The sequence below is a fragment of the Pangasianodon hypophthalmus genome, chromosome 14 (assembly GCF_027358585.1).
Source record: "Pangasianodon hypophthalmus isolate fPanHyp1 chromosome 14, fPanHyp1.pri, whole genome shotgun sequence".
Taxonomy (NCBI): Eukaryota; Metazoa; Chordata; class Actinopteri; order Siluriformes; family Pangasiidae; genus Pangasianodon; species Pangasianodon hypophthalmus.
The window spans coordinates 22,986,704-22,995,419 of NC_069723.1; positions in this window are offsets into that span (position 1 = coordinate 22,986,704).

Here is an 8,716-nt window from a genome sequence, read left to right on the forward strand (position 1 = left end):
TGGTCCTCCACGTACCATCAAAACAGCTCTGAATCACCGAGGCATGAACTCTACAAGACCTCTGAAGGTGTGCTGTGGTTTCTGGCACCAAGACGTTAGCAGCAGATCCTTTAAGTCCTGTAAGTTGCGAGGTGGAGCCTCTGCGGCTTGGACTTGTTTTTCCAGCACATCCCACAGATGCTCGATCGGATCGAGATCAGGGGAATCTGGAGGCCAATCAACACCCTGAACTCTGCATCAGGTTCCTCAAACCATCCCTGAACAATGTGTGCAGTGTGGCAGGGCGCGTTATCCTGCCGAAACAGGCCACTGCCATTAGCGAATACCACTGACAGGAAGGAGTGTACCTGGTCTGCAACATTGTTTAGGTGGCACGTGTCAAATTGACGTCCACATGAATGCCAGGACCAGAACATTGCCCAGAGCATCACACTCCCTCCACCGGCTTGTCTTCTTCCTACAGTGAATCAACGTGCCATCTCTTCCCCAGGTAAACGGTGCACATGTACCCGGTCGTCCACTCGATGTAAAAGAAAATGGAGCGCGCAAAAATCTTCCGTTGCTCCAGCATGGGTACTCTGACCGCTGTGACACCTTCTTCCTGTAACCATCATTAAAACTACTTGTGCCACAGTAGCCCTTCTGTTGGTTCTGACCAGATGGGAGAGCTTTCAGTGCTCTCGCCCGTTGATCAGCCTTTCGCCGGTTTGTGGTTTGTTGATCCTCTGTCAGTAAATACTCACCACTGCTGACCGAGAGCAGCCCACAAGCCTTGGTGTTTCAGTGTTGCTCCGACCTGGTCGTCTGGGCCTTGTCAAAGTCGCTCAGGTCTTTACACCTGCTCATTTCCCCTGGATCCAACACATCGACTGTTCGCTTACTGTCCAATTCATCCCAGACCTTAACATGCGCTGTTGTTACAAGAGAATCAACGTCATTCATTTCATCTGGGAGTGGCCATAATGTTTTGGCTCATCGGTGTATCATCAGAATGAACGTCGTTGAGTCGCGTAACACTCGACTCGCCGCTGTTCTTTGCTGTTTGCTCGTTTGTGTACAACGGTCTCTCTCTTTCTCTCTCTCTCTCTCTCTCTCTGTCTCTCCTCGAGCGTTGATCACGATCAATAACTTCAGCAAACATCAAGTGGACAATGTTGAGGGATGACCATTGTGTCATAAGCTTTCATGCTATTTATGATCATTTAAAAATTTTTCTGTTTGTTTTCGATTTCCCCTCTGAAAGACGGATCACTAAGCACTTAAAACACGAGCGATTTAAAAGCCATATGAACAAGAATAAAGTGTATGGTTTTTCTCTAAAATCATACACATCTCCTGTTTTAGTGCTTTTGCAAAACGACGGCATGCTGAGCTTCATGGGAAGTGTGTCTCTTCAATAACGCAGCTGGAGAGCCACTTAGTACAATTATTTTGTTTTTTGTTTTTTTTGTGTACATGTTGAAACACTAATTTATTAGGCGTTAGTCTTACACACTTTGTGGTGCAAAAGAACTGAATGAAAAAATGAAAAATTCCAGTATAGAACACTAATGACTAACGCTGAATGAATTGTTTTATAATCAAATAATATTTATTCCTTAATTTTATTTTTAAGGCACTTAGTATTATTATTTTTTAGTTTACATCCAACATGATAATGATGATGATGATTCTGCAGACCAAATTCCAGATCCGTCGTCTTTGATACGTCTTTATCTATGCAGAGAATCGTCACTCGAACGTGTATGCATGCGGATTAGCGGCGTAGGTCTACAAAAGACGTAACGACACATTAGCATGCTTTAGCGTTTGCTAACAACGTATAGATCCTACGATATCACGATCACGATGCACTCTTGAGTCACGATGATGTATAATCAATGAACCGCGTGCGAGTGAATCTGCAGTAACGGCCGATCTCTCACTGCCGACCAATCACACGGCGTTTCGAACAGTTCTTTTCGTTTTTAAGCATTTTGTCATTTCCTTTTTTGTGTTTTGGTTTACTTTATGTAAAATTGTACAAAATTTTGCTTAAACAAAGCTGGATTTTTTTTTTTTTTTTTTTACTGTCGAGCCTTCAGGAGAGTAATCTGGTACAATGACTGTTTAGTTTCTCTGGTTTTTTTGATACGAACGATGTTGCTCAGATTTTAACGCTTTCTCCGACTGACTGTTGTCCCGTCACGTTTCCGTTGCTCTCAGAACGCCATATTTTCCGTTTTTTAGTGCGCGGTTATTTGGAAAAATGAGGTGCGGAGAGTATCTCAGGTTATTTTACATATATTTTGGTGGTGTCCTGTGAGTGTGTGTGTGTGTGTGTGTGTATATATGTGTATATATTCATATGTATCCTCACACAGACGGCCATTTAAAGTTTGCTGATGAAATTTCTTCTGCGTGTGTCCAATGGGCTTCTGTATTTTTATTTTTATTTTCATTTTTTAAATTCTTTTAATTTAATTTTCCCCCTGTTCACGGTGGAATGCCATTGCCTTGTTGTCTCATTGGAAAATGTGCCGGTTCACTTTATGTCCATAAAAACAAAGATGTCAGTTACAGAAACATACCAAAATTAATATTGATATTTCTAACGTCTAATGCATTTAGTGTCTTTTTTAATGCTAATGTATTTTTTTTTTCTTTAAAAAAAAATAAAAGGAACAGTGTTGTTGTTTTTTGTATTTATTAAAATAATAAAGGTATATTGTGAAAAATGCATAAAAATTTGTGGAATATGAAACGTTTCTCCGTCACCTTTTGCCTTTTTTCATTTTTTTTTCTATTCTTTCAGCCATGGCAATGTGAGACACCACATTATTTTGTGACTTGTGTGCACACCGCACCATGCTGCTTCCTCATCTCCATCAGCCGTCTAAAGAAAAATACCCAAACTCGATGGAAACGTTAACATTTACTCTTTTATTTTGCCTATTTTTTTGGAAGGATCAGCCATGCTCTGCTATCTCTTTCTCTTCCTTGTCTCAATATTGACAAATCTTTGTAGCTTATTATTAATGTGTGTTGCCTTTTTACTAAAAAAAGGAAGAATTAAAAAAAAAAAGAGGAAAATGTGAAAAATGTCGGGTGACGTCTCTCTATACACAAGCCCCGCCCTTTTTACATCCTTCCTGTAAAAGCATCCGTCTTCACTTGCATGTCCTTGTTCGCGAACAAAAAGGATAAAAATGAAGAGAGAACACACTTTTCCTATTCTCACTTCCATGTCCTGTAAAATAAATCCTGGATTTTTCTTTGCTTTTTCCTTGTACCTGGATCACAAATAAAATATTTTTGAAAAATGAAAAATGCGCCTTTGGACGTTTTGGGAATTGAATGTTAGTGTACGATGTTATGTACAGACGTGTGTATGTGTGTGTGTGGGTGTGGGTGTGGGTGTGTGTGTGTGTGTGTGTGTGTGGGTCAGTCACTCAGCTCAGCTAATCAGTATTCTGCTGCACTCAGTAAGCTAGCATCAAACAGAAAGCTAAATGTGTGGAATTATTCAGACAGACTGCTGGGTCTTTGAAGAACTTGCAGGAGAAATTTGAAACATGATGCGCTCAGATCTACGGTTTGACCTCAAACTTTAATCCGTGACCTGCCCTGCATTTTAATTTATCAATAATCTCAAATCAGTCATGAAAGTGAAGAGATGGAGCTACAATAAAAGGTGCTTTAGCTTGAATACTTAAATAAAATCACACTAACAGCTGCTTTACACTGTCCATTAACAGCTTTTTTTTAAATAAGCTTTTGTAATAAGTTTACTGCATGTCTCACTGTACACAATGATTACAAATATACAAATGAAAATGAGGCAAATATTTAAATAAGCAGCTAATGTTAGCCATATAGTATATGGTGAATATATAGCCTATGCTATATGGCCGAAAGTTTTTACACCACGTTACACCACAGAGAGGTTGAATTCTGGATTCTCATTGGGCAGAAGGTGTTGTTTTATTTTCTATAGCAGTAGTGCAATAGAACACATTATAAAACATTATTGCACGCGTTCATTTCTATAGTAACAGCTCATTCACAGGGACTTGTAAGTTTTCTTCCTCTTGTAAGGAGATGGAAGGAGTCTCCAGTGTCAGTGCTTAAAACTGTAACTTTAGGTTTTCAGGACAGGAGATTACACGCTGTATTATTATTATTATTATTATTATTATTATATTATTATTATTAACTATAAGGGAAAGAAAAGAGAGAATGGTAAGGGAACAACTGCTTATAGCTGCTATAATGGAAGTGAGAACTGAAACTTTTTATGGACGTTCCATAACATTAAATATAACTATAAATGGATAAAACTATGATGCTGCTGTTGTTTAATAAATAACAAATTTTAATCATTGGCAAATTGCTGTGGTTTAAGATAAATAAAACACTTCATATATATATATGTGTATATATACATATATATATATATATATATATATATATATATATATATATATATATATATATGTATATATATATATATGTCATGGTGAAAGATCATCACACAATAATGTATATCTCATTGTTAATAATGTACATCTAGATTATTATAGAAGACATTCCCGTTGCCTTTTGCGCAGAGAGAAATTACCGGAAGGAGGGATTTCTCTATCCAGAGTTGTTTGAGGCCAGTGAAGTTCTGCAAGTCGACCGTGCTTTTGTTTTCCTATTTATACACAAAGGTCTGCTCGTGTTTTTGGGGTATTATTTATTTATTTATTTACCATTGTCTTTTAAGCAGAGCAGTAGCAGTGTGTGTCTTGCTGCACCCACTCCCTCACACACACACACACACAGCAGCGGCTGAAACCTCCTACACAATGCCTGCAAGGCTGGAGAAGTAATGACCAGGACTTTTATTTCTGCCAGCAAAGCAAGTTTTCTCTTTCTCAATTTCATGCCTTTTCCCCTCTCATTTTTCACCCACTTCACCTAAATGTGCTTTTTCTTTCTGCATTTCCTGCCCTCAGTGCCAGAGTGAATTTTAAAGCTGAAATAATGGAGACATATTTGAAACCTATATATAAACCTATTTATATACACACACACACACACACACTGTCCACTTTAATAGGAACACCTGCACACCTGCTTAGTTGATCAGTTTTCCGATCAGCATCATGTGACAGCAGCGCAATGCATAAAATCATTCAGATACAGGTCAAGAGCTTCAGTTAATGTTCACATCAAACATCAGAATGGGGAAAAAGTGTGATCTCTGTGACTTTAACCATGGCATGGTTGTTGGTGCCAGATGAGCTGGTTTGAGTATTTCAGAAACTGCTGATCTCCTGGGATTTTCAGCCTATAGCATTTACACAGAAAAACATTGAGTGGACGACAGTTCTGTGGGTTGAAAAGCCTTGTTGATAAGAAAGGTCAGAGGAAAATGGCTAGATTGGTTCGAGCTGCCAGGAATATAATCACTCTTTACAACTGGGGTGAGCAGAAAAGCATCTCAGCATGCACAACACATCAAACCTTGAGGTGGATGGGCTGCAACACCAGAAGAGCACATCAAGTTCCACTCTTGTCAGCCAAGAACAGGAATCTGAGGCTATCATGGCCACAGACTCACCCAAACTGGCCAGTTAAAGATTTTCCAGTCTTCAGCTGTCCAGTTTGGGTGAGTCTGTGCCCATGAGAGCCTCAGATTCCTGTTCTTGGCTGACTGGAACTTGATGTGGTCTTCTGGTGTTGCAGCCCGTCCACCTCAGGGTTTGATGTGTTCTGCATTCTGAGATGCTTTTCTGCTCAGCACGGTTGTAAAGAGTGATTATTTGAGTTACTATAGACTTCTTGTCAGCTCAAACCATTCTGGTCCTTCTCCTCTGATTTCTCTCGTCAACAAGGTGTCTCCACTCACAGGATGTTTTTTTAATTTTCATACATTTACATTATTTAGCAGACACCCTTATCCAGAGCAACTTACATTTATGTCATTTTTTATACAACTGATCAATGGAGGGTTAAGGGCCTTGCTCAAGGGCCCAGCAGCAGCAGCACCGGGATTTGAACTCACAACCTTCTAAGCAGTAGTCTAACACCTTAACCACTGGGCCATTCTTTCTAGAAACTGTGGTGTGTGAAATTCCCAGGAGATCGGCAGTTTCTGAAATTCTGATCCATCGTCTCATATTCATACTCTTTTGATCTTAAACCCAAATGTCAAATGTGTGTGTGTATGTATGTAGGTTAATTAACGGAAACCTCCCGGGCTGCTGCTGCTGCTTTTTTTTCTCCTCCTCTTTTTTATTCTTTCTTTCTTCTTTTCTGTTTTTTTCTTTCTCTCCCGCTCTCTCTCTCACACACATACTCTCATTTTCTGTCTTTCTCTCTTTCCCTCTCGGTCTCTCTGTGCAGATTGGTAGCAGGGAGTGAAGTGAGAGAGGGCAGCAATAGCAATACAACACCATTCATCATACACGTCTATACACAGTCAGGTTCTGGCGACGAGTGCAGAGAATTCTCTCTCTCTCTCTCTCTCTCTCTCTCTCTCTAGCTTTAATGATTCTATCAGATTTCTATGGCTTTGTTTTGTTTTTTTTTTACTGAAAATTTATTCAGTACCTGATGATTTATATCTTGAGTCATATAACCTCAACATTAATAAACCATAAGTACTGGTAACAAGTAAGGAATAAAACACTCAGCTTCGAGATGTTTCAGAAATTAGTAAATGACTGGATGGTGTGATGAAGTGGAGTTACTGTTACCACCCCAAAGCTGATAAATTGATTATTTTCCTATAACAGCAAATCCTGAAGTGTTTTATTCCTCTAACACCACAGCAATTTACCACGTATTATAATTTGTTATTTATTAAACAATGACACGTCATACTTTTTAGCCATTTATAGTTACATTTAATGTTGTTGCACATCCACTAAACAAATTAGTTGTTTGTTTACTATAACTCACGTTATAGCAGCGATAAACAGTCATTCCCCTTACCAGCCTCTCTTTTGTCTCTCTCTCAAAGTTAATAAGACAGAAAAAAAAAAAACAGCTTGTCATGTTACAGAGAAACCCTCAAAGCGTAAACTCCTCTGTCCTGAAGTTACAGCTGTGCTAAGGGCTGACACTGGAGACTCCTTCTGTAAATGTTAAATTTAACATTTCCTTACAGAAAACTTCGCCATATCATTGATTGTACATTTTACTTTGTTAAATCACAGCCTCTTGTGTCAGGGCTGCTGCTGACCAATTAGATTTGAGAATTCAGCACTGTTGTGGTGTAAAGTAAGCTAACACATAGTAATTGATTTTTGTCTAGTGTTAGCATCTACATTGTTAGGTAATATTTGTTCCAATCATGACTTGAAAAAAAAATAACATAAATTAAATAAATTAAAACTAATTCATTATCAATTAAACACAGGATTTCAAGTGTAAATACTGAGAGCAAAAAATTCAGCATGATTTATTAATTCTTTTGAATAACCACTTTTCCACTGGAGATTTAGTCTTACTTATGGATGTTATTATTTTGCTTCTTTTTAGATTTAGTGAATGCAATTTTTTGTTACTTTAATGTAATTAATTCTGAAGTTTACGATTTGTTCATGCTAACTAATGTAAATAAGTTTTGTTAAGGGAACCAAGATGTAAAAAATAACAAAAAATGTGTGAAGAATTTGGTTTTAAGTGCATTTTAAGTGTTTCAGGCTGATTCATGAATAAGACCATTACCAAAAAAACTACGGTAGTTCTTTCATGTTCTTTAATTTTTTCAAGGATGACAGAAGGTCATTTGAATAAAGCCATTATGCTGCACATCTTTCAGTGAATTTTAATTCCTTATGTCATTTCAGTCTCATTCTGACTTCTCTTTTGTTAGAGTCGTGTTCGATTAAACAGCTCCTTTGAGCTGTGCTGGTCTTCTTTTTCTCTCCTGTCGAGAAATCCACTACGGTGAGAATGTCAATTTTGGGAAATAAAGCTTCTATCATCAATTCTAGATGACCTTGAGAGACCTTGAGAGAGCTCTTGGTACTGGACCCACAAATATACAGTACCAGTACCGCACCCCGCAGGCTTCAGCAGCGTTTGCCTAATGAGCATCTCTTAATCAAGCCCTAATTGTTTGAGCGTGATTGTTAGTGACCTGGCTAATGGGAATGGCCCTGATTAACGATGTGTGCTCACACGCAGTAGGAGACGCCGCCCCATACCCCTGACTCCAGTCATTAAATCATTTATTAATTAAAACGTAGCGATGAGGTGAAAACGAGAGAACACACACATGACAGGTGGCACTGCATGAGTGTATGGCTTTGTCAAAAGAGATGTTTTTACATGAAGAGATGCTAAAGTCACACAAAGTTACACAAACTTCTTGCCTTCTTGACGAAAAACTTTGACATTATTATTATTATTAGTAGTAGTAGTAGTAGTAGTAGTAGTATTAGTATTATTATTATTATATGAAGGTACTAAACTGTTCCACTCCTTGTTGTTGCTTGTTCCTGGTTATCTTGTATGTTGTATATTTGTATGTTAAATATGTTTAATATGTATTTTTCACCTTGAGGTGTTTATATAGAGTACCTTAAAATGATTAATGGTATGTAATTGGCCCATAATTAGAGTAAAGTGTAAAGCTTTTACAGTAAAGTTTTAAAGGTTCATTACATGCCCCTTTCTAGGTAAAAGATACAAAGTACAGAAGGTGTTTGCTTAAGGATAGTCTACCTGGAATTGAACA